The 25671-nt window shown below is 45.5% G+C and overlaps 1 long non-coding RNA gene across 1 annotated transcript in view; it reads right to left on the reverse strand.

The window, feature by feature from the left end:
• The window catches only part of LOC117066620, a 100206-nt gene that overhangs the window by 16003 nt on the left and 58532 nt on the right, over positions 1-25671 (reverse strand). Inside the window, exon 2 of the long non-coding RNA XR_004430412.1 lies at positions 6219-6329. This is a non-coding gene — a long non-coding RNA (uncharacterized LOC117066620). The remainder of the gene's footprint in view (positions 1-6218; positions 6330-25671) is intronic.

Genomic DNA, 25671 nt, shown 5'->3' on the forward strand with positions numbered 1-25671 from the left:
AGCCAAGGAGAAAAGCCAGGCATGGTAGCTATGTCTGTAATCCCAGCACTTTAGGAGGCTGAGGTGGGAGGATCTTTGAGCCCAGGACTTCAAGACCAGCCTGAGCAATATAGCAAGACCCTATCTCTACTTAAAAAAAAAAAATCAACAAAATTAGCTGGATGTAGTGGTGTACTCAGGAGGCCGAGGTAGGAGGATCACTTTAGCCGCAGGAAAAGGAGGCTGTAGTGAGTCACAATTGTGCCACTGCACTCCAGCCTGGATGACAGAGTAAGACCCTATTTAAAAAAAAAAAAAAAAAAAAAGAGAAGCCTGGACATATCCTTCCCTCACAGTTCTCAGAAGGAAACGACTCACATGACACCTTGGTTTCTGACTTCTGGCCTCCTGAATCACAAGAGAGACAACAAATGTCCATTGTCTAAGTCACCTTGTATGTAGCACTTTGCTAAGGCAACCCTAGCAAACTAATCTGATGCTAAAAGTCACTGTCACTTCCACGGGGGAATTTAGTGCTGGGAAGAACCTCCAAGGGCATCTGGTCCAAGCCCCTCACTTCACAGATGGAAGCACCCAGATCTCCCCTTGGCCCCATTCTCCCATGTTCCACACATTGATGAGCCCCTAATCACCCTAGGCTGTCAGATTTGAGTCATAGCTTTGCAGCTCAACCACGAAAATGATTATTGTAAGGAAAACTACAGGGAAACAAGTCAGAATACCAAAGCCAATAAAAATGCTTCAGGGACAGACTGGCCGCGGTGGCTCACGCCTGTAATCCCAGCACTTTGGGAGGCCGAGGTGGGCGGATCATGACGTCAGGAGATCGAGACCATCTTGGCTAACACGGTGAAACCCCGTCTTTACTAAAAATACAAAAAATTAGCCGGGCGTGGTGGTGGGCGCCTGTAGTCCCAGCTACTCCAGAGGCTGAGGCAGGAGAATGGTGTGAACCTGGGGGGCAGAGGTTACAGTGAGCCGAGCTCATGCCACTGCACTCCAGCCTGGGCAACATAGGGAGACTCTGTCTCAAAAAAAAAAAAAAAAAAATGCTTCAAGGACTTCCCAGTTGCATCCTCTGACAAACAACTGAAGTTTCCTGCTCAGGTCTTGACACATCGAGAGAGAGAGTTGTGAATACTATAGCCATTTCATGGTGAGACTTCTACAATTATTTTAAAATAATATGTCATTGAGACTTTACACAGACTCACATCGGTCTTTTACCTAAAGTCATCCTAATCAGCAAGGCTTCACAGTCTTGCCACACACTCAGGAAACCTCAATCGGACCCTGTAACATACAATAACGCACACAGAAAGCCAAAGCCTCACACATTAAAGGCACTCAAAAAATCATTTGTCTAATTAAATGATGGCACCCTACAAATTGCCCTGTGCCCTCTACTCCCACTAGAGTAGGGTGGGTGTTGACCCATCAATACGATTTCCCAGGAACTTGCTTAATAAAACTACTCAAAATATAAGGGGAAAAAAGATACTGATCATCTTAACACTCAATAAAGGTTAAACTACAGAGCGTAAGTGCAATGGGCTTTTTTTTTTATATATATACTTTAAGTTCTAGGGTACATGTGCACAGGTTTGTTACATATGTATACATGTGCCTTGTTGGTGTGCTGCACCCATTTGTGCAATGGAATTTTATGCCATTTGCTAAATGATAACCATCATAGAACTATAGGAAATATTTATGATACCAAGCTTGTGAAAAAAGCAGTATACAAAAATATATGCCACATAATCCTTGCGATGGTTTAAAAAAAAGTAATATGCAAATCACAGAAGACTGGCAGGGAATTCCTAATAATTTAAAGTAGTTGGGACATTGGGTGATAAGAGCGTAGGTTTTTTCCCTCTTTCTGTAATGTTATCTTCCTGTTATAATTTAAGTATATTTTAATAAGGTATAAAAAAGGTTGAATACAGAAAGTAAGGCTCATTGAGCTTAAACAATAAGACCTAAAGTAGGTATCAAAACACAATCATGAAACCCAGGGCTCCTAATTTTCAACACATGACTCTCAAACAATAAAATAAACTCTGTGTTTATATCCACAGCCACCTAACTCTTTGGAAAGCCAATTTATATCCACACCCAACTCTTTGGAAAGCCAGTTTCAATTGAAGGTTTCCATGGTTTGTTTTAATCCATCATTTCCCAAGAATTTGCCTCACCTCATTAGCTCTTCAACAGGCCAGCTGCAGAATGAGGTTGTCTCCGTGTGATGAGAACCAAAGGCCTAAGGAAGCTCCCTCCCTTCCTCCCTCCCACCCTTCCTCCTACAAGCACAGGGTCCTCCTCCAAGGCCCTGGGGTCTGCCTTCACCACCAGGCCAGCCTCTCACTCTGCGATTCATGTCTCTTCCCTATCAGTTTCACAGACAGATGGTTGGCGAGGCCTGGGCTTTGACAGAACATCTGAGCCGTGCGGGGCCTACAGACCCACGGACTCTCACCACCCACCAGAGACTCCATCCCTCTGCCTTCCTAAATGCTACCTGGATGCTTCCAGGAAACCACAGGTTCAGGGCAAAGTGTCTAAGCCAAAGGCCCCTTTTTCCCTCCCTCCAGCCCCAGAAAAGGGTAGAAAGTGGGACTTCCCATAGGGCCCCTGACATGTACCCAAAGCTACCATCAGGGAGCCACCTGGCACTTGGACATTAGAATGTTGTCTCCCAAGGTGCCTGCTTCTGAGGTTGAGAAGGCTACACTGAGTTCTTCCAGAACTTTCCATAGCCATAGTAGGCAAGCACCTTCTAGTCCATTTTAATACCAAATTCATTTTGTATTAATTTTAACAAGCACTGATTACCTAGCATGTAAGCCAGCTATTATTATTGCTCTAACTCGACTGCTGTGGTTTTAATATGCCCTCCAAAACTCATGTTGTAACTCAGTCCCCAATGTACCAGTATTGAGAGGTGGGGCCTTTAAAAGTTGATTGGGGCTGGGCATGGTGGCTCATGCCTATAATCTCAGCACTTTGGGAGGCCAAGACAGAAGGATTACTTGAGCCCAGGAATTTGAAACCAGTCTGGGCAACATGGCAAAACCCTGTGTCTACAAAAAATACAAAAATTTGCCAGGCGTGATGACATGCGCCTGTAGTCCCAGCTACCTGGGAGGCTGAGATGGGAGGATGGCTTGAGCCTGGGAGGTTGAGGCTGCAGGGAGCCAAGATCATGCCACTGCATGCCAGCCTGGGCACCGAATGAGACCCTATCTCAAAAAAAAAAAAAAAAGTTGACTGGATCATAAAGGATTCATAGATTAATGGGTTATCATGGGATGGGAACTGGTGACTTTACGAGAAGAGGAAGAGAGATTCAAGCTAGCACACCCAGCCCCCAGCCATGTAATAACATGCGCCACTTCATAACTCTGCAGAGTCCCCACCAGCAAGAAGGCCCTCACCAGATGCAGCCCCTTGACCTTTGTATTCTTAGCCTCCATAACTATAAGGAATAAATTCATTTTCTTTATAAATTACTCAGTTTCTGCTACTCTGTTATAAGCAACAGTAAACAAACTAATACAGCCCCCCACAAAAAAATGGTTTGAAAGAGTTTAGTCAAGCAAACTGTATTAGCAAATAATTCATTCTTTTCCCCATCTTATATTTATCAAAAACACACTGATATAGCTACCAATCAGAGCTTCAGATCAGTGTGAAATACCAGGACTCCAAAACTGAGAGGCTGTCACTGCAGCCAAAAGCAAATAAACTGAATTATCGTTTGCCTTTGCTTCATTCAGCATTTGGAAATATTAATAATTGATTGACATGATACCACCAGCCCCATCAAGCTTGGGAACCCAAAGTTGGAAGTCACTGCTGCAGGAGGTAAAGAATAAATGACACATACTGTCCTTGGCTTTGAGAAACAAGAAAAACAATAATGTCAGTATGTCCTTGCAAAACAGTTAACTACATAAGCAGCTCGCAATCCTTGCCCATTGCTGTTCTAACATATATACTGATATGGTTTGGCGCTGTGTCCCCACTGAAATCTCATGTCAAATCGTAATCCCCACATGTTGATGGAGGGGCCTGGTGGAAAGTCACTGGATCAAGGGGGAGGCTTTCTCCCTTGCTGTTCTCATGAGATCTGGTTGATTGACGGAATACAGCACCTCCCACTTCAGTTTCTCTCCTGCTGCCATGTGAAGAAGGTGCTTGCTTCCCCTTTGCCTTCTGCCATGATTGTAAGTTTCCTGAGGCCTCCTGCTCATGCTTCCTGTTAAGCCTGTGGAATTGTGAATCAATTAAACCTCTTTTCTTCATAAATTACCCAGTTTCAGGTAGTGCTTTATAGCAGTGTGAGAACGAACTAATACATATACCAATTAGGTTTCTCAGCCCTAAAGAGGAATACAATGTATGTATATTATCCCTCTGGTGAACAGAGAAGACACTTAATACGCATTTGTCAAATAAATGAACGGCGACCCACTTTTTTTAAAGACAATTTTTACAGGGCACACTCTTAGGCAAGACTTCTGGTACATGATCTCACAACAACATCAAAGTCCAAAATTAATCAAGAAAGTAAGTGCAGCTGCTGTTCTAGGAGGCTGGAGAGATGTTGGGTGATTAGGCTGGCAGGAGACCTGGTGGGTGCTCAACCTCAGATGATCTCCTCTCCCTAATGTTTATTCATTCTCTTCTCTTGAAGAGGCTTCCCATCTTTGAGCCTTTGCTGGGCAGGATTGTGGTTACTGTGCTGAAATAGTGAGGGGGACTGGCGGAGTGAGGGCAAGATCCTTACAGGAAGTGAAGGATGTGGGTAGGCTGAAAGGAAAGGTTACAGGACATCCTCGATGGGGAGACTGGTTTAAACAATGGCGCAGAGATAGAAATTAACCAGGAGTGAAAAAAGAAAAAAAAAAAAAAACAAGCAAAAGAAATTAACCAGGAGTGGACCAGGCATGGTGGCTCACACCTGTAATCCTAGTGCTTTGGGAGGCTGAGATGGGCAGATTGCCTGAGCTCAGGAGGTCAAGACCAGTCTGAGCAACATGGTGAAACCCCATCTCTACTAAAAATATAAAAAATTAGCTGGATGTGGTGGCATGTGCCTGTAATCTCAGCTACTGGGGAGGCTGAGACACAAGAATTGCTTGAACCCAGGAGGTGGAGGTTGCAGTCAGCTGAGATGATGCCACTTTTCTCCAGCCTGGGCAACAGAGCAAGACTCTGACTCCAAAACAAGGAAAAAGGTATTAACCAGGAGTGTTTGGCCAACCACACGGAAACCGGCCAAGCCATGTAGAAAGGAGTTTTAGATGGTATGCCTACTGATTCCACTCTAATTCATCTGCAAATCCGTATCCACACAGACCCTATGGATCTAACATTGTAGCCCTTAATTATATAAAATCTTGAAACTTTTTTAAAAAATGATTTATATATATTTTTCACCCTTGAGAGAGTATCAGTTACCTAAGAGTTAAAAATATCTCTTACTTTTTTCTACCCATTACAAAACTTATTTCCTTAAGGACAAAAACCTTAGGAACTATATTAGTCTGAAAATAATGAAAATTAGGGTAGGGGCGTGGCCTGCTCAAAGGAGGGGTCGGGGAAGAATCTGGACACAATGGGCAACAGAGATGGGGCAAGAAAAGATTGGAGCTGAGGCCAGGCACTGTGTGGCTCATGCCTGCAATCCCAGCACTTTGGGAGGCTGAGGGCAGGTGGATCATCTGAGGTCAGGAGTTCCAGACCAGACTGACCAATACAGTGAAACCCTGTCTCTACTGAAAATACAAAAATTAGCCAGGCGTGGTGACATGTGCCTGTAATCCCAGCTACTTGGGAGGCTGAGACAGAAGAATTGCTTGAACCCGGGAGTTGGAGGTTGCAGTGAGCCGAGATCACGCCATTGCACTCCAGCCTGGATGACAGAGCGAGACTCCGTCTCAAAAAAAAAAAAAAAAAAAAAAGAGACTGGAGTTGAGAAATCTGTTGGTGGAAAATGGGAATCACAGGTGGAGGACAAGAAACACTACCCTCCTGGTGATAGAAAACATGCCCCAATGTTAGGCAGTGGAGTACGTAACATCATACCTGTTTTCACTCCCAGAACAGGAGAGAAACTTACCGTAAGTGAGTAAATCAAACATCTTTGCATTTCCACTGCACCGGTCTTAGAGCCTTTCTTATGAAAAGAAGCTCACTAGGTCCAATCTTACCTGGCCACCTGGGGATACTGTGGGGCTTGATAGGGTAACCATCCGTTCTGGTTTACTCAGGACTGAGGGGTTCTCAGGGATGTGGGACTTTTGGTGTTAACCGGAACAGTTCTGGGCAAACAAAACAAAAATGAGGTGGTCACTCTATACCACACTGTACATGAAAGAAAGCCAAAGGTCAGTTTACTACCTTGCTACTCAATGTGTAGTCCCTGGGCTTGCAAGGTAGGCACCACCTAGGAACCTGTTAAAGATGCAAAATCTAACAGGGTGTGATGGCTCATGCTTTTAATCCCAGCACTTTGGGAGGCTGAGGTGAAAGGATGGCTTGAGCCTGGGAGGTGGAGGTTTCAGTGAGCTGTGATCACATCACTGCATTCCAGCCTGGGCAACAGAGCAAGACCCTGTCTCAAAAAAAAAAAAAAAAAAAAGACGCAGAATCTCAGCTGGGTGTAGTGGCTCGCATGCATAATCCCAGCACTTTGGGAGGCCGAGGTGGGTGGATCACTTGAGGCCAGGATTTCGAGACTGGTCTGGCCAACATGGTGAAACCTCATCTCTACTAAACATACAAAAATTAGCCAGGTGTGGTGGCAGGAGCCTGTAACCCCAGCTACTCAGGAGGCTGAGGCAGGAGAATTGCTTGAACCTAGGGGGTAGAGGTTGCAGTGAGCCAAAATTGTGCCACTGCACTCCAGTCTGGGCAACAGAGTGAGACTCTGTCTCAAATTTAAAAAAAAAAAAAAAATGTAGAATCTCAAATCTCAAGCCCCACCTTGACCTGATGAATGAGAACCCACATTTCAACCTGATTCCTGGGAAATTCCTGTGCCCATCAGGTGTGAGAAACATAGGGTTATTAGATAAAATTTGTTCCTTCAGCATCCGTGAGTCTGTGCATGTGCTATTTTATTTTTACTGTTTCAATATCAGAAGAAAGCGTCCAAAATTGGTGCCAAGTGAATTATGGCTTTTTATGACCATTTACAACACCACACTAAAAGAAGCCTAAAGAGTCATTTTATTTCCTCTCTTCAATCTCTTCTCCAGATTCCAAGAAACAGAATGCAGCAGTCCAGAACATTTTGAAGCTAGTGGTTGCTTTGCTTACTAGGCCGGGATTTCTCAACCTCAGCGCTGCTGGCATTCTGCACTGGCACATTCCTTGCTGTGGGGCTGTCCTGCGCACGGTGGGATGTTTAACAGCATCCCTGGCCTCTGCCTACTAGATGCACCTGTTATTGCACCTCCTCCCAGTTGTGACAGCCAAGAATGTCTCCAGACATTGCCCGATGTCTCCTAAGAGGCCAAACAGTCCCCAGTGAAGAACATTGGCTTAGACAAAGAAGACATGCTCATGCAAACAAGAGCCAAAAGGGAGACGTGAGGGAGCTTGTGCTTGCCAGGAGTTTGTTAAAGTCTTGAAAGCCATGGTTGGCATGGCACAGTGGCTCACATCTGTAATCCCAGCACTTTGGGAGGCCAAGGAGGGAGGATCACTTGAGCCCAGGAGTTTGAAACCAGTCTGGGCAACATAGGGAAACCCTGTCTCTACATAGAATTAGAAAATTAGCCGGGCGTGGTGGCACACACGTGTGGTCCCAGCTACTCAAGAGGCTGAGGCCGGAGAATCGCTTGATCCCTGCAGGTGGAGGCTGCAATGAGCTGAGGTCACACCACTGCACTCCAGCTTGGGCGACAGAGCGAGGCCCTGTCTAAAAGAAAGAAAGAAAGAAAAAAAAAAGCCTTGAAAACAAGGCCACACGGATGCCCAACAGACTTCTAGAGAGAACCAGCTGGATGACCTGCGGGCCTACCCCATGTCGAAGGGGAAGCTGTCTGCCAGTGACACTAATGAAGACAAGCAGTCCCCAGCTGCCAGGGCTCACGCCATCTGCCCCACCACTTACAGCTGCTCTTTATTATTTCAGCCACAGAGTGCAAGAAAGACCTTTTGCCTTTTTACTAGTGTGCCATGCTGAATGATAGTAGAGGTTTCCTAGCAGCATTGTTAAAAATTAAAAAAAAAAAAAAAAGACTGGGTAGTTAACGTTAGAATCACCAGAGTGAACCATCTGGCTTGGTCCCCCACCATCGTCACATGAGGCAGAAGGCCATACCAGACGGGATACTTGCAGCACTGGTCCCTGCTGTAAGCAGGTGCTGTTTAGTGTCTGGGTAGCCCCAGGAGGCTTATGGACTGAGAAACCGCTCCCATCTCTGCCTCCAGGCTGGCCTGGGCCACACCCTTCCTCAAGGCATGTAACTACTTGACATAACAAATTGACAAAAACTACTGCATTTGTCAATTTTAAGATGCACTTTCTCCTCCCTGCTCCCACCCCCAGTTCAGCATCTTGGAAATCTGGATCCATCTTACAGTAATAGTACAATGGCCATCAGGCAGGTGTAAGGTGGGACGCAGCCATCGGGAAATGACAACGCATCAATGTCAAAAGCACCTGCAAAAAACTCTCAGGATGGTCCAGAAGGTTTGGAGGGAAATCCAAGGGGGAGTACTCTTTTGGCCCATAAAAGACTGATGGTCATGGAGAACAGGCGAGGAGGCAGGGAATCGGGTGTCTTCAGAAACATTCCTGAAGGCGCAGAGTGGGCCAACCCTACCCTGCGTCAGTACTACTCAGAGTATGGTGCCTGGACCAGCAACATCAGCATCACCTGGCAGCTGGCAGGAAATAAATGCACATTCTCGAGCTCCATGCCAAACCTACTGAGGCAGAATCTCTGGGAGTAGGCTGGGCGCGGTGGCTCACGCCTGTAATCCCAGCACTTTGGGAGGCCAAGGCGGGCGGATCACTTGAGGACAGGAGTTCAAGACCAGCCTGGCCAAAATGGTGAAACCCCGTCTCTACAAAAATTAGCCAGGTATGATGGCGGGTGCCTGTAATCCCAGCTACTCGGGAGGCTGAGGCGGGAGAATTGCTTGAACCCGGGAGGCGGAGGCTCCAGTGAGTCAAGATCACACTACTGCACTCCAGCCTGGGCAACAGAACAAGACTCCATCTGAGAAAGGGAGAGAGAGAGAGAGAAAGAGAGAAAGAGAAAATCTCTGGGACTGGGGTCCAGCAACCTGTGTCTCAAGCCCTCCGGGATGTCTGGATGTAGGCTCGAGATGAGAAGTGTTGCTCTACATATTTGACTTAAATTGATAAACTTGGCTTAAATCGATATTAGCAACAATGACCTTTACTTCTTTTAAGGAATCTTTTAAGAAATGCTACATCACCAATACTCTAGACAAAGACGATAATATATGAAAAAAGTACTATCTCAAGTACTCTGACTTGAAAAGTGATTGAGAAGCATCAGAGTCAAATATGAGAAAGTTTTAAGAAGCGATTCCTCTTCCAATTAATGTAACTATATTTCCTTTATATGCATGTAAAATGTATATTTATATGTATGCATAGACATATAGTTTTCTTTATGAGTATGCACAGTACATAATAAAACTAAGTCTAAAAAGTTCTTTTTTTTTTTTGAGACAGTGATTCGCTTTGTTACCCAGGCTGGAGTGCAGCAGCGTGATCTTGGCTCACTGCAACCTCCGCCTCCCGGGTTCAAGCGATTCTTCTACCTCAGCCTCCTGAGTAGCCGGGATTACAGGCACCCGCCACCACACCTGGCTAATTTTTGCAGAGACGGGGTTTCATCATGTTGGCCAGGCTGGTCTCAAACTCCTGACCTCCAGTGAGCCACTTGCCTCGGCCTCCCAAAGTGCTGGGATCACAGGTGTAAGCCATCACATCCGGCCATAAAAGAGCTCTTTTAGTAAGTAAAAATTAAATATTGTAAGCATAAGCACATATTAGAGTTTTGAACTATACACTTTTCTTTTTCTTTCTTGATGGTTCACAAAATAATACTGCATCTTTGGGTTGCAGAGTCTTAGGCTCCACAAAGTGTGGAATTCTACCGTGTAACTTTGCCTGGCCTAACCTAACTCTTTAATGATACAGTTTAAACCTTCTCAACAAGGCCACATTGCAGCTCTCTTCTACACGATAGTGTGTTCCGTGCTCAAAGATCATTAATTGGCCTTTTTTCAGCTTTATTTTCCCCCACTTGGCTCTTCCTCTGACCCTACAGTAGGTAGTCCCATTTCCTAATACTCTCATCATTGTGGCTTCTTTCTGCATTCTCTCCAACTAATTGATGCTCCTCTCCAATTACAGCATGTCTAAAATAAAATATGGGATAAGTGGCTGGGCTAAGTCCGACATCTGGATCACAGCTGTGCACTGCTGGAAGAGGGTAGCTTCCGTCCATGACAATGAACGGACGCAGAGCATCTGTCAGGGCCTGGGAATCAGAAACCAGCCTCTCTGTTGTACTTAGGACCCCAGGGTACTTTTTTATTTTTACTTTCTGAGACAGAGTCTCGCTCTGTGGCCCAGGCTGGAGAGCAGTGGTGCAATCTTGGCTCACTGCAACCCCGCCTCCCAGGTTCAAGCAATTCTCCTGCCTCAGTCACCCGAGTAGCTGGAACTACAGGCACACACCACCAAGCCCGGCTAATTTCTTTTTGTATTTTTTTAAGAGACAGGGTTTTGCCGTGTTGGCCAGGCTGGTCTCGAACTCCTGGCCTCAAGCAATCCACCCTCCTCAGCCTCCAAAAGTGCTGAGATTATAGGCATTGAGCCACTGGCCCCCCAGGGTTCTTAAGTCATGAAAACAGAGAAAGTGATAAGACATCCACATGATAAGCAGCCCCAATTCTGCCTGTTGGTCAGATTTCTTTCTCTTCTTGTATGCCTTCTTAGGGTCTGAGCTCTGAGCTTGCTTCGTGATCTTACAGGAATTGACTAGACACTAAAATAATTGCTTTGTAGCAAGATAGAGCCAATCTAGAGGGAATCAAGCCATGAGTCTGATGGTTGACATCACGCAAGTTTATGGAGGGAGCTATGTGTTTCACAGAGAGCAACAATGGCTGAGCCTGCCAGCCTGGCTTCCTGAAGCCAGCGCCAGCCTGGAAGGAGACATTGCCCCTTCTCCCTCTTTGGGCATCAGATAATCAGAAGGTCTTGCTGCCAGGATGAACTTCAGGAAGTCGAGGATCAATAAGATGGTGGCTCCTACACAACGTGGTTGCTTTTAAACAGACGTGATCACTAAACATTCATTGAATGAAGGAGTCGTGGATAAGGATGTAGATCTTGGGATCAGCATGTGAAAACAACTTGTAGAGATTTCATTGATTTGTTTTCAATGGTAGGGGACCAGGGAGAGGGGTTGTGGTGTTTGTTTGGTCTATCTGTCTTCCCTATGAGCATGCCAGCTCCAGAGTAGGAAGACAACAGTGATATCGTTCAGCCTGGTATATCCAGCACCTAAAGAAAGAAATCCAGAGTAGGCACTCAATAAATAAATTTGCCAACTTCACCAGTGAATTTATTGGTTCAAAGACCTCCTTCTCCCTTAGACCAGAGAGTCTCCAATGGCTAGGTTGGGGATAGGGGTGGAAAGGACAGGGGAGAGGTCTCAAGACCATTTATTTATTTATTTGTTTGTTTGTTTGTTTTTATTTTTTTGGAGACAGGGTCTCACTCTGCTGCCTAGGCTAGAGTGCAGTGGTGTGCTCATGGCTCACTGCAGCCTCCACCTCATGGGCTTAGTCAATCCTCTCACTTCAGCCTCTCTAGTAACTGGGACTACAGGCATGCACCACCACACCCAGCTAATTTTTGTATTTTTTATAGAGACAGGGTTTCATCACGTTGCCCAGGCTGGTGAAACTCCTGGGCTCAGGCAATCCACTGGCCTCAGCCTCCTAAAGTGCTGGGAATACAGGTGTGAGCCACCATGCCTGACCCATCTCAAGACCTTTAAAAAACTACATATAATAGCTAATATTTTACCATGCGCAAAGCAATGTTTGTGCACAAAAGTGTAACGTGCACAAAGCCTGAATAACAGGCCTGGGAACACGTGGGGGCAGGAGGCCACAAATCCTTTAAATGTCAAGGAAGAGGCACAGCAGAGCCTCAGCTTCTCTGAGTCCACAACATCCCCCACAACATCACCCACGGGCGGAAGCACCACTGCTTTCCAGACCCGGCCTGTGGCAGGGACTCTCCTGCCCATTGATGAAAAGTATGGTGTCTCTTTCCAGAGAATTGCTACCCGGTAGCTTCAGCTTTGCCTCTGAGCCTCATCAATCCTTTCCCTCTTACGTAAAAACAGCATTCAGATCCTCTCCGCAACCCTTCTCTCCTCGCACCTAAAAATCTGTTTTTCCAACCGTTCTTCCTTTGACCAAGCCCAGGCCCTCACAACCCACTAGCTCTCCTCTCTCAGCTCTCCACTCGCAACACACTCTCACAGAGTGTGCTGAGGCTTGAGTGCCCTGACAAGAACATGAAGCCTTGGGCCTACCTGCTTCCTGTGGGCACAATGGCTCTGTCTACACACAGGGCTCATTCTTCTCACTTTGTGCCTCATCCTCCTTCTCCAGTTTGGAAAATACCGAAGAGAATAAACGAGAAAGAAAAGTCACCCATAACCCACCATTCTCTCCCTCCATCCCTCCCTTCCTGCCTGCCTTCCTTCCCTTCCTCCCTCCCTTCTTCCTTCCTTCCTTCCTTCCTTTCTTCCTTCCTTTCTTTATGAGGAATATAAGGTAAAAAGTAGACCTGGTGTGATGGCTCATGCCTGTAATCCCAGCACTTTGGGAAATGCAGGAGGATTGCTTGAGTTCAGGAGTTCGAGACCAACCTGGGCAATATAGTGAGACCCCTGTCTCTACAAAAAAAGTTTAAAAAACTAGCCAAGCATGGTGGCATGTGCCTGTAGTCCCAGCTCCTTGGGAGGCTGAGGCAGGAGGATCACTTGAGCCCAGGAGGTGGAGGCTGCAGTGAGCAGAGATCACACAATTGCACTCCAGGCTAGGCAACAGAGCAAGATCTTGTCTCAAAAAAATTAAATTAAATTAAATTAAAATGAAGTAAAATCCTCCTCCTCTATCTTCACCAACAGAAGTAACCACTGCAAACAGCTTGGATATTTCCTTCTAAAATTTTTACTGTCATATGCAAACATATATAGATACAGATATATATACACATATATACACATACATATACACACATGTTTATATCTATATAAATACACCCAAATGTATGTACACATATATACATATAACTTCTAATTATTTAATGTGACATGTATTTCTGTATATTTACTTATATAAGTGTAAATTTATAAGTATAGATAAAATTATGTGAGCTATAATTACATTAATTACATAATTACTAAATTATACTATCATATTTTATCACATATATCTTACTCTGGAACTTGTCTTTTTCACTTTAGTGGCATATCATAGATACTTTCCCAGGAGGCTTCACACCACTCTCCCTCTTCCTTCTTTATCGTGTCTGCGGTGCTCCATTGTGGAGCTGGGCTGTGTTAAAATTGGCCAGTCCCCTCCCGTAGGACTTTGAGGATGTTTTTAATCTTTTGCATTGTCTGATGCTCTAACAACGATTCTTTTTCTTTAAATTTGTTTTTTGAGATGGAGTCTTGCTCTGTTGCCCGGGCTGGAGTGCAGTGGCATGATCTCAGTTCACTGCAGCCTTTGCCCCCCAGGCCCAAGCAATCCTCTTGCCTCAGCCTCCCAAGTAGCTGGGATTACAGGCACCTGCCACCACGCCTGGCTAATTTTTGGGGTTTTTGTTGTTGTTGTTGTTTTGAGAAGGAGTCTCACTCTGTCGCCCAGGCTGGAGTGCAGTGGCGCGATCTCGGCTTACTGCAAGCTCTGCCTCCCGGGTTCACGCTATTCTCCTGCCTCAGCCTCCCAAGTAGCTGGGACTACAGGTGCCCGCCACCACGCCTGGCTAATTTTTCTGTATTTTTAGTAGAGACAGGGTTTCACTGTGTTAGCCAGGATGGTCTTGATCTCCTGACCTCATGATCCACCTGCCTCGGCCTCCCAAAGTGCTGGGATTACAGGCGTAAGCCACTGTGCCCGTCCAATTTTTGTATTTTTAGTAGAGACAGGGTTTCACCATGTTGGCCAGACTGGTCTTGAACTCCTAACCTCAAGTGATTCACCTGCCTCCGCCTCCCAAAGTGCTGGGATTACAGATGTGAGCCACTGTGCCTGGCCAATTTTTTTTTTTTTTTTTTTTTTTCAACAGAGATGAGGTCTCGGCCGGGCACGGTGGCTCAAGCCTGTAATCCCAGCACTTTGGGAGGCCGAGACGGGTGGATCACGAGGTCAGGAGATCGAGACCATCCTGGCTAACACGGTGAAACCCCGTCTCTACTAAAAAATACAAAAAACTAGCCAGGCGTGGTGGCGGGCGCCTGTAGTCCCAGCTACTCGGGAGGCTGAGGCAGGAGAATGGCGTAAACCCGGGAGGTGGAGCTTGCAGTGAGCTGAGATCCGGCCACTGCACTCCAGCCTGGGCGACAGAGGGAGACTCCATCTCAAAAAAAAAAAAAAAAAGAGAGATGAGGTCTCTTTTCATTGCCCAGGCTGGTCTCAAACTCCTGGGCTCAAGCGATCCTCTCACCTCGGCCTCCCAGAGTGCTGGGATTATAGGTATGAGCCACAGAGCCCAGCCTCTAACGACTATTCTTAGGCACCTATCTTTTAGCACCAAGGAAGGTATTTCTACAGGACCCATTCCAAGAACTGCAAGCTGGGCCATAGGGTGTGTGCATGTCTCATTTTGACAGATATTGCCAAATTACACTCCTGAAAGCGTTCTCCAAATTTCACTTCCATTACCAATGTCTTGGAATTCTTTTTTCCCCCCTAAATCCGATAGGTAATAAATAGCACCTCACTGGTATCTTCCCCCAGTGTTTGAGGCCTTCCTGTGTGCTAATGCCCAGCCGTATCCTCAGAGAGGCAGGCTGAACAGCGGTTCAGCACAGGAGCCCTGCTGTCTGACGGCCAGGATTCTAACATGCTTCTGCCTGTTATTAACTAGTACCTCTATTTCATCTATAAAATGGGCAGACTCACAATGCTGATGTGATGTATGAAGGTTACGTGTAAAGCACTTAGCACAGAACCACCTTTGCCCCATTCTAAACGTAAGCAAGCCCCTGGAACTCTACATTCTCTACAGAACCCACCTCTCTCTCAACCCTCCCGACCACCAATTTCACTTTTGTGTCCTCCACTCTTCTTTGCCTTCTCTCTTCAATTTGCAGGGCCTTTTGCTTTCCTCCTTAATCCTTTTGATCCTCCTGACCATACTCTTTTTCCTCACCATGGCAACCCACTGCACATACCCTTCCCTCTGTTGTAACCCACACCTCACTGGGCTCTTGCCCCCGGGGGTAGCTCTCGAGTCCACTTAGCTTGCCCAAGCATTATGGTAAATTCCTTGCTAAAATCCCAACTTGCCATCCTCATGACATTCACCTCATCTACCTGCCACCTAAGCCAGCAGAGAAAATAAATGATAGAACTCCCACAGAGCATCTTCTTTGTCACTCCAGTATTTCCTCTCAAGTGCAGACAAACTATCTACTGTGCACTCTATTCTAGGAACATGCCCCAGGACTGGCAGTAAATTAACAAGTCTTGGCTTGAAGTGTTTTCCCTCTTTACTATTTGGAAAATACAAAGGCAAGCTTCCCTGATCTTTTGCTATAATTTCTCTTCCTTATGTTCTTCCAAAATACTGCTCAACAAATCCACACTTTCTTCTACTGGTCTTTAGGCTTCTGATTTATCTGGGACGGGAGCACCGTTATTCAGCAATGCTGGCCAAAGCTTGTATTACTCCTTGGTGATTTTTGGAAATGACTTAATCCCATCTCTGGGCCTCCACAGCTTAGCCTGCACTTCAATAAATAAAGATGTGCAATGAGATTTGGACCTGTTGGCATTCAATTGCTAACCTCCATCCCCAAATCCAAAGCTGAGAAGCAAAAGGCAAGACAATTAGTCCTGGAACAGGCTCTGCTGGCCAGCAGGAGAGGTCAGCAGTGGCATTGAGCAGTACCATAGCTGCTTTATGATAATTTTTCCACTGGGTACAGTGACCTTTCATTCCATGTTTATTTGGAAATGACCTTTAAGCAGCAATCATCCAAAATTAAATGCTCCAAAGGAATAAATTAGATAATGCAGATGCTCCCCAGTGGTCAGTTAAGGAATAGAGTGGAAAATAAAAGCAGCTCTGCCCGGGGATGCCACAGGCTAGTCTGTCCATTAGACTAGTAAGTGAATACAGAGTTATCCCAAGCTCTGTCAATCAGAAAATTGAGAACCTGAAGCCAGAGTGACCTAGACATGATTATTTTCAAAATTGAACCCAAACTAGCTAATATTTCACTTCTTGATTCTGCTTGGAGCACAGGAAACTGAGTTACTTGGATGCCCAAGATTTACTATCTCAGGGAGAAAGCATCTCCAAGATTTGGGTTCAGTGGCAACTTGGCAAGCTCCACGTGCTCCATCCCAGCCTCATTCCAATGGAAGACATCATTGATTTCTGCTAACTGACTCATTATGAGCATCCACCACACACTGGGCTCTTTGCTAAGTGCTGGAGAAAATTCAGCCCCTCAAGGTCAAAGACAGAGGTAAGCAACTGAGCTTTAGGGCCCGCAGGAGGCACAGCCTTCTCCACTGTGGGTACGTCTCATTTCTGTTCTCATTTTCTACTCTGCAGGCTCTGTTCTTTTTTCCCCACTCAATATCCATTTATCCATTTTCCTCTTTCTTGCTTATATTTAATTTGACCAGTGATGGCACTCCCTGGTAGCACCAATGGGTGATGCTTGGAGATTAACAAATCATTCTTCCTAAAGTAGAAAGCATCTGAACCTAAAGAGAACTTCAGCACCAAGGCCTTCGGCCTCCTCTGCCACCTGCTCAGTGAATCTTTTTTTTTTTTTTGAGACGGAGTCTAGCTCTGTCACCGAGGCTGGAGTGCCGTGGCACGATCTCGGCTCATTCCTGGGTTCACACCATTCTCCTGTCTCAGCCTCCAGAGTAGCTGGGACTACAGGCGCCCACCACCACGCCCAGCTAATTTTTTATATTTTTAGTAGAGACAGCATTTCACCGTATTAGCCAGGATGGTCTCGATCTCCTGACCTCGTGATCTGCCCACCTTGGCCTCCCAAAGTGCTGGGATTACAGGCGTGAGCCACCACACCCAGCCAGCTCAGTGAATCTTAGAATCACTTGGATCCCAATCCCAGGGCAACGATCTCTTTCCTGCCCTAGGGGATCCACTGGCGGGATCCATGAGAGGAGATCCAAAGAGATAGTGTGATATCCCCCAGCAAAAGCAGTTTCCACAATCTCCCCTTGTCACTTCTACTGGCCCATAACACCTATCACTGCTCCCAAAGCAAAGGCTACCACACCAAAGGCCTCACATTGGGCTAGGCATGATGGCTCACGTCTGTAATCCCAGCACTTCAAGAGGCTGAGGCAGGGGGATCACCTGAGGTCAGGAGTTTGAGACCAGACTGACCAACATGGTGAAACCCTGTCTCTACTAAAAATACAAATGTTAGCCAGGCGTGGTGGCGGGCACCTGTAATCCCAGCTGCTTGGGAGGCTGAGGCAGGAGAATCGCTTGAACCTGGGAGGTGGAGGTTGCAGTGAGCCGAAAACATGCCACTGCACTCCAGCCTGGGCAACACAGCGAGACTCCAACTCAAAAAACAAAAAAAAAGGTCTTACATGGGGCAGATATGAAGTCAGAGCCCAACCCCTGCTGTCGAGGACAGCCTGATTCCACCTCCAGCTCCCTTAGGAACAGCAGTGGGAAGGCAGGGCCTCAGGAGACAACCTCTGGAGGCCCAGCCCGGCAGGGAAGGGGATGGAAATGAAACTATAACATGTGCAGTGGGGGGAACACTGCCTGGAAATCCCAACCCCAGTTCAGATTTGAAGCTTCACTGACTCACTGAGCCAAGTCACGCCACCCTCTGCTTCTTACAATGGATGGAACCCGAGTGAGTCCTAAGCTGCAAAAAATCTGTGATCATAGTATCCCCCAAAATTGAAAACAGAGACTCAAACAAATCCTTGTGCATACATGTTCATGCCAGTACTATTCACAACAAGCACAAGGTAGAAGCAACCCAAATGCCCATCAACTGATGAATGGATGCACACAATGGGATCTATCCATACAATAGAATATTTTTATTCAGCCATGAAAAGACATGGAATGCTGCTCCATGCCGCAATGCAGATGAACCTCCAGAACATTATGCTCAGTGAAAGAAGCCAGACACAAAACGCCACATATTGTATGATTCCATTTGTAAGAAACAGCCAGAATAGGTAACTCTGTAGAAAGAGAAAGCAGATTTGGCTGGGTGCAGTGGCTCAATCCTGTAATCCCAGCATTTTGGGAGGCTAGCCCAGCCAACACGGTGAAACCCTGTCTCTGCAAAAATACAAAAATTAGCTGGGCATGATGGTGGGTGCCTGTAATCCCAGCTACTCGGGAGGCTGAGGCGGAAGAATCCCTTGAACCCAGGAGGTGGAGGTTGCAGTGAGCTGAGATCATGGCATTGTTCTCCTGCCTGGGCGACAGAGCAAGACTCTGTCTCAAAAAAAAAGAGAGAGAGAAAGCAGATTGGTAGCTGTCAAGGGCTGCCAGAGTGGGGAATAGTTAATGACTGTTTCATGGGTATAGGGTTTTAATTTGGAGTGACTAAAATTTTTTTGGAAAGTCATAGAAGTGGTACTGTAGCAGGACGAACTGCAGACGAAACTCCTCAGACACCGAATTAAAGAAGGAAGGGGTTTATTTGGCCAGAGGCGTCAGCAAGACTCCTGTCTCAAGAGCCGAGCTCCCCAAGTGAGCAATTCCTGTCCCTTTTAAGGGCTCACAACTCTAAGGGGGTGCATTTGAGAGGGTCGTGATCATTTGAGCAAGTAGGGGGTACGTGACTGGGGGATGCATGCACTGGTAATTAGATCAGAACAAAACAGGATAGGGATTTTCACAGTGCATTCCTATACAATGCCTGTAATCTACAGAAAACAGAACCAATCAGGTCAGGGGTCGATCTTTAACTACCAGGCCCAGGGTGTAGCGCCGGGCTGTCTGCTTGTGGATTTCATTTCTGCCTTTTAGTTTTTACTTTTTCTTTCTTTGGAGGCAGAAATTGGGCATAAGACAATATAAGGGGTGGTCTCCCTTATTCCTTGTAGAACGTTGCAAATATACTAAATGCCACTGAATTGTTCAATTAAAATGGTTAATTTTACGTTATGTGAATTTCACCTTAATTTTTGTCTTTTTTTTTTTTTTCCTTTTCGTGGAGAATGGGGTCTCGCTATATTGCCCAGGCAAGTCTCAAACTCCTGGGCTCAAGCTATCCTCCTGCCTCTACCTCCCTAAAAGCTGGGATTACAGGCATGAGTCACTGCGCCCAGCCTCACCTTAATTTATTATTATTAATGTATTAATTTAATTTAGACACCAGTTCTGGCTCCGTCACCCAGGCTAGAATGCAGTAGTGCAATCAAAGCTTATTGCAGCCTTAACTCCTGGACTCAAGGTTATAGGCATGAGCCACGGACCCTGCCCCTTTACTTCATTTTTTTTTTTTGTAAGTCTGGTGAGTAGGCTTACAATAACTGACTCCAACTGGGTTTCTGCAGAAGCCTGACCCGGGAAGGGTCATAAGAAGAGCCAGCCCTCTCTTTCTATTCTGGAACCCCTGACACCACTGTTTTCCCCCAGACATAGCTAAATTAAACTCTTTTCTATTTCTCTAGCAGAATTATGTGTCTATTTGTTTACTATCTCCCCCAAAAAGACTAACTCCAAGAGTGCAGTGATTTGTCCGGTTCAATGTAACTCTCCACTGTCTAGCCATGGGTGAGCACTCAATAAATATTTGTGAATGAATAAGTGAATGAAACTATGCAGATGATCCTGTTTACATTTTTTTTTCTTTTTTAAAAACAATAAAAGCTATACATGCGTTGGTGGGGATGCGAAATGATGTAGCTGCTATGGAAAACTAGAGAGGGGTTTCTCAAAAAATTAAAAATAGAATTGCCATATGATCCAGCAATCCCACTTCTGGATATTTACCCAAAAGAACTGAAAACAGGATCTCGAAGAGATACTTGCACACCTTTGTTCGCTGCAGCGTTATTCACAATAGCCAAGAGGTAGAAGCAACCAGATGTCCATCCCAGGATGAATGGATGGACAGAGAAAATGTGGTCTGTGCCTACAATGGCATCTTAACCTTAAAAAGGAGGAAAATCTATCTTATGCTACACCATGGAAAAACCGTGAGAACATTATGTGAAGTGCAATAAGCCAGTCACAGAAGAACAAATACTACACGATGTACCGCTTATATCGAGGCATCTAAAGCAGTCAAATTTGTAGAAACAAAGTAGAATGGTGGTTGCTAGGGGCTGGGGAAGAGGGGGAAAAGGGGAGTTATTTAATGGATCTAGAGTTTCAGTCTCATAGTAGAAAACATCCCAGAGATCTTTTGCACACGATGTGCATATAGTTACCATTATTGTGCTACATACTCAAAAGTAGTTACGATGGTAAATTCCACATTACGTGTTTTTACAATTTTATGAAGCTATAAACACACATATACATGAATGTATAATTACACATCTTTAATTTTTTTGTGTTCATAAATAAGCTTGTGAGAGGGTAGCTGAACTGAACCCGTGAGAGCTCTGCTGCCTGGTTTTGAGTAGGGACTATCCTGGTGGGTGAGGCTTTGGACAGCAATGTCCTAGAGGAGTGCTGGGCTCCATATCCTGTCTCCAGGAACCCATCAGCACAGATTGGAAAAGCTTATACGGCTAGATGGAGTTGCAGAGGGACCATCTGAATAGGCTCATGAAACAAGAGTCGTTAACAAGAAAAGTCAGCGCAAGTGGTCTTTGCCAAGAACTGGCTGTACAAAACTCCGTCTAGAAAATGTCAACCTTAATTACAAAGCGGGTCTCTCCTGGAAGGCAGTGCTCCTCCCCCGACCCCAGGAACTGGGTTGGAGCCATGCGGGGGCGGGGTGGGTGCTAACCTGCACTGGGTGAAACTTTTTTTTTTTAATGAAAGCAAGTTTATTAAGGAAGTAAAGGAATAAAGAATAGCTACTCCATAGGCAGAGCAGCCTGAAACTTTCAAAGGAAGGGAGAAAGAAGGAGTGAACTGGGCCTTCCTAAATGCTAATGCAAGATTTGGTATACTACAACTCATAGGCCAAGTCTGGTTACTGCCTGTTTTTATAAATAAAGTTTTATTGGGACTGGGCACTGTGGCTCACTTCTGTAATCCCAGCACTTTGGGAGGCCGAGGCGGACAGATCACTAGAGGTCAGGAGTTTGAGACCAGCCTGGTCAACATGGGGAAACCCCATCTCTACTAAAAATATAAAAATTAGCCAGGCGTGGTGGCGGACATCTGTAATCTCAGCTACTAGGGAGACTGAGGCAGGAGAATTGCTTGAACCTGGGAGGCAGAGATTGCAGTGAGCCGAGACTGTGCCACTGCACTCTAGCCTGAGTGACAGAGTGAGACTCAGTCTCAAAAACAGGAAAAAAAAAAAAAAAAAAACAGTTTTATTGGAACATCACTACGGTCCATCATTGATGCACTGATGTCTCATCTATGGCTGTTTTTTCTACAATAGGAGAGCTGAGTAGTTGTGACAGAAGCTGTATGGCCCGCAAAGCAGAAGATATTTACTCTCTGACCATTTACAGAAAAAGTTTTCCAACCCCCCATCTAGGGAAGGCAAACGGTGTCCTGTGTAGGGAAGGGCATAATGCTTCACTCCTTATTCAAGGGCCAGTAAATCCCCTGTTCCCTTTTGTTTTCTCCTGCTGTCCTGCATCCTAGCACATTCAATTCCCAATTGTGTATGAAGTGGCTCGGAAAATCCCCAGCTGTGGTTAATGCACAAGCATTTATAATTGGTTTCAGATGCTAATAGGAATCATCTATCTCTCTCTACTTCCCCCAGCAGATTTACCTTCTTAATCATGTGTGACTTAGGCTGATGTCAAGATGCATCTGCACTCCCAGAGCACCCCCTACGCCCACCAGCTGCAAAGCGGAAAGGCAGAGGTGAATACAGAAGTGATCTAAATTGGGGGGGGGTGCACACACACACACAAAAAAGGGTGGCATTACCCTGTGAGGAAGCACAGGGCCCAGCCAAAGCTGCAATACAAATAAGAAACAAGGGTTGTCTCTAGAACGGTTACTCTTAAACTGCTCTACCATTTTCACAGCCTCCCTCTGTCCATCATGCCAGCTCCTGGCGTTGCTGCTTGCAGAGCTGTGTAGCCTACTGATAGCATTGTGGTCAGTGGGCAGACCGGGGAGGACTCTATAGGATCCCCCAGCTGGTGCATGGGAGGGGTTGAAACTAACTCTCCATCCAAAGACTCTAAAGATGGGTAGGGTTGATCTGCCTCTCAGGAGACACTGAAGACTACTTCTTATGGGTTGTGGGACATGGCCTTAGAATTTAGGAAGTTTGGCCGGGCGTGGTGGCTCAAGCCTGTAATCCCAGCACTTTGGGAGGCCGAGGCGGGCGGATCACGAGGTCAGGAGATCAAGACCATCCTGGCTAACACAGTGAAACCCCGTCTCTACTAAAAAGTACAAAAAACTAGCCGGGCAAGGTGGCGGGTGCCTGTAGTCCCAGCTACTCAGGAGGCTGAGGCAGGAGAATGGCGTGAACCCGGGAGGCAGAGCTTGCAGTGAGCTGAGATCCGGCCACTGCACTCCAGCTTGGGCGACAGAGCGAGACTCCATCTCAAAAAAAAAAAAAAAGAATTTAGGAAGTTTACAAACAAGGCAGAGAGACCACAGAACATCAAACACTACTACAAGAGATAATCAAAGAAAGAGAGAGAAAAATGGCTGGGTGCAGTAGCTCAGGCCTATAATTCCAGCACTTTGGGAAGCTGAAGTAGATGAATAGCTTCAGCCCAGGAGTTCAAGACTAGTCTGGGCAACATGGCAAGATCCTGTTTCTACTAAAAATACAAAAATTAGCCAGGCATGGTGGCACATACCTGTAGTCCCAGCTACTTGGGAGGTTGAGGTGGGAAGATTAACTTGAGCCCAGGAGATCAAGGTTGCAGTGAGCTGTGATCATACTACTGCACTCCAGCATGGGTGACAGAGCAAGACCCTATCTCAAATAAATAAATAAATAAAGAGAGAAAGAGGGTAAATAGAAGACCTGTGCCAATGCAGTCAACAAGAAATTGCCAACTAAGTCACCTCAAACCTTTTATAGAACAAAAGAAGGTATAAGTATTTCTTTCTCGTAAGAGCCAAGAAAGAAATACAGACACATGCAATGAATTCAGAGGTAGGGGAGATGGTTCTAGCCCTAGTGGCCCCAGAGGGCTTTTTAGAGAAGAAGCAAGCACATGGCCCTGATCTCAGGGTGAGCAAGACACCTCCTGCAGCCACTTAAGATGGTCAGCATCCATCAACCCTGTCACAGGTTCCCAAGCACCCCTGTCAGAAGTTGTTCTGCATGGACCCTCCAGCCTCTTCTCCATCAGAGCTTTCCAGGCCAAAGAGTAGGAGCAGCAGCCATAGAACCAGTCAATGAGCTGTGAGCCTCCTCCAGGCCCAGCTCTTTACAGGGAGGGGTTTGGTTAATCCTCAAATAACCCCATAGTGTAAGTTTAACCCCTATTCCTAGAACAATACCCAGCATATAACAAGCTCTCTGGAAATCAGTATTGGTTTATTCATTAACTATATTTTTATTACGTTAAATAACTCCCCATCTGTAAGACGGGGAAGGGGTAGAATTGCTAGATTTAGCAAACAAACAAACAAACAAAAGGACACTTAATTAAATTTAAATTTCAGATCAATAACAATGTTTTAGTATAAGATTGGAACACTGGGTGTCCTATATTTTACTTAGTAACCCCAGGAAGCAGGGCATGGGGGAAGAGCTGCAGCTCAAAGAGGTTTTGAATTTGCCTGAGGTCATCATGGCTAGGAAACACCAAAAACAAATTGAAGCCCTGGTAGTCAAGCTCTAGAGCAAGTTTGATGGGCCTCTACACTCTCCCAGGCTGCTTTTCCCTTCTTGCCACTCCCATAGCCCTTTGACCACATCACTATAAACACATTTAACACATTGCAAGAAGGTAGTTGACAGTGTACATGTTGGTTTCCTCCCTTAGAAGATAAACTCTAATTCTCTGTAACTGCTTGGGATGAAGGCAGCTAATTGTCTTTATGAATCCACTCTCTTCATCATCTTCCATTAAAGACACTCCAGTTCTTAGCTGGGCACATGGCTACTGGGATAAAGACTATTTTCCAGCATCCCTTGTAGCGACGCATGATCATGTGATTAAGTGCTAATCAGGAAGTATCCTAAAAGGAGGAAGTATGCCCTTTTCTGCTTCCTCTTTCCTGCTGGTTGGGATATGGCGTAATGGCTGCTGCTATAGTAGCCCCTCTTGGACCATAAGGGACCTTGGGGGTGAAAGCAACCCCCACTAGAGCAATAAAACAGGAGAATCCTCGTCACTAACAGTATTTAACACAATATCAGCTCTGGACTACTTGTAGGCTTTTTTCTAATTTAAGCCACTGTTATTTGGGACTTTCTACTACTTGGAGTTGAATGTAATTGTAAGTTATGCATGGCCTCAGCACCTAGAGTAGCCTGAAAGGGATGCAGGGAAGGTTTACTGAAAGGATACCATTTCATACATGAACAGTATCCTGCATTCCAGATTCTGGCCCAAAAACTCCCACCTCTCCCTAACCTCATATAAAATCTCAATTAAAATACATGGCTAAAACCTCACAAAATCTTTGACCTAAATACATCTGTATGTATGTGCTTTGATACTTGTGTGGAAGGGGAAGATGGCTGGAAAAAGTATTTTCTTTCTCTTAGGTATCCCCCAGACACAGATTTCAACAGCGGTGCAAGGCTGACCAAAGAGTTATTAATGATATGCTATTGGACTAAATGAGCTAGAATCGCAGCAACATGGAAAATCAAGACTTCCTGCTATTATGTAAATGTACTGCCATTTGGGAAAATAACTCAGTGTGAGATTCATTATAAGTAATGTTTTCATCCCAACCTTCATGGTCTTTGGAAACTTCAATATATGACCCAATTTATTAACTAAAACAAGATCCCTCTCCAATCCTTTTAAATGACTTCTATAAATTTTTAAGCTTAGATCATCCATGCAAATATCTTACATTATTAGTTATGCAAATATCTTGTATTATTTTTAAAAGCCCCAAGCTTCTGAAAAACTCTCTTAATCCTGGATGCATTTCCTGATCCTATAATCATTTTATAGTATAAAGACACTACTGGGGCTGGGGGCAATGGCTCACGCCTGTAATCCCAAAACTTTGGGAGGCCAAGGCGGGTGGATCACTTGAAGTCAGGAATTCGCCACCAGCCTGGCCAACATGGTGAA

Source organism: Trachypithecus francoisi, unplaced genomic scaffold (genome assembly GCF_009764315.1).
Source record: "Trachypithecus francoisi isolate TF-2019V2 unplaced genomic scaffold, Tfra_2.0 Lachesis_group20, whole genome shotgun sequence".
Classification (NCBI taxonomy): domain Eukaryota; kingdom Metazoa; phylum Chordata; class Mammalia; order Primates; family Cercopithecidae; genus Trachypithecus; species Trachypithecus francoisi.